Consider the following 1,634-nt stretch of genomic DNA (forward strand, 5'->3'; position numbering starts at 1 on the left):
CCAAATGAGGATTGCATAAAGCTTTTATGAGTCTACTGACAGGCTTTGAGGTACGTAAAATAATGTATGATAGTCCTGCACATACTAGGTGTGCCCTGTGTAGATAGTAGCCCCTGAGACTCTGGTCGTCGTTGGAAACGACAACGAACAGAGAATCATATTCCCAGGTAATAACCATACTGCCTTTATGTGCAGGTGATGGAAGCTCCGGTGGCTAGCCGGACTCGCGAGTTTGCCCATTTAGAACGGCAGTTGGATGCGGCAGACGCCGACATCGAGCTTGTTAACAAAAGGCTTGACGAGGCACAAGGTAAGTGTCATTATCTGGTAAACGCCACATAGGAAGAGCATCATGATGCTAGTATCTTGAATATGTTGTGACTGCAGATGGAGCTGCCACTATTGAAGCCTTGCGGGTAGAACTTGCCTGAGCCAAGGAACAAGCGAGGTTGGGTAATGCGGCTGCTTTGAAGGCGGCCGAAGAGTTGCAAGCCGAGAAGGCCGCGCATGGCGAGAGCCGAGATAAGATGGCCATAGAATTAAAAGCCGCCACCGACCGTTGCCGGGTTCTTGAAAAGGAAAACCAGGCGAAGGTATCGGACCTTGAGAAGGCTGCTACGACGGGAAAAGACCTCCGCTCTGCTATGAGGGCAAAGAAGGAGGAGCTGCGGGAAGCCGGGGATATTGTAGCTGGGAAATCCTTTATGTTGTGGAGGAAGTTCGGAGATCCACGGTATGCCCCTCTGGATCGGCTGTGGAGTTCGGAGGATGTGTATATGGATTTGGCAGCGAGCGCTGCCGATGCGGCCAAGTACTTCCAGGGTCCGACGGACTGTGAAGTAGACCAGCTGTTTTGGAGACAATTCCATTCTCCCAAGCGTCCGCTTTCATTGTCTGACCAATTAGCCGAATGGGCCAAACTAAATAGGTTGTCCGGACTCTCCATGAGGTCTGTTGTGGATCAGCTATGGCTAGAAAGGTCAAAACCGAACAGCTATTTCAGCTTGGTGCAGCAGTTTCTTGACGTGGTGCCACGCATTAATGCGATGAAGAGGTCGGCATGCATAGAGGGCGCACGGATGGCCTTTGCCCGTGTTAAAGCATACTGGGCAGAGATGGATGCTACCACTGTTGCAGCGCGGGATTCGGCCATAGGTCGAAGGGCTGCTGAGCACTACTTTGAAGAAGTTCTTGAGGGTGCTTGTTTGATAGAGACCCAGTGCTCAAAAAATATTATGTTTGAGTGATATGTAATCTCATTCTAAGCGAAATGCTTTTATAGATTTTTATAAGGCTATTTTTATACTTTTGCCTGAAAGTAATATGATGCCTCCTGGGCCGCCGTTTATGTATACATGTGTATAACCTGAAAGATTGCAGTCGTCGGCTTCAACCCCCATGCATATAATGCGGAGGTGCTTGCAAAAACACGCGTTCACACTTAACCCAAAGTCTTGGTCCTATTAAGGAGGTGATAGCGGAGCGAGCGAGGCAACTGGACTATAATGCTTTAGCACTTTCACTTAGCCATAGGAGTTTGACAGTGGGGCTACTAGATAGCCCCTGGTGGCTCCGCACTCTCCCGATCCCAGGGTGCGTACATGCCTGGCCGGAAACGGCCCTTCGTTAAAGCG

Source organism: Triticum urartu, chromosome 6, assembly GCF_003073215.2.
Source record: "Triticum urartu cultivar G1812 chromosome 6, Tu2.1, whole genome shotgun sequence".
NCBI lineage: Eukaryota > Viridiplantae > Streptophyta > Magnoliopsida > Poales > Poaceae > Triticum > Triticum urartu.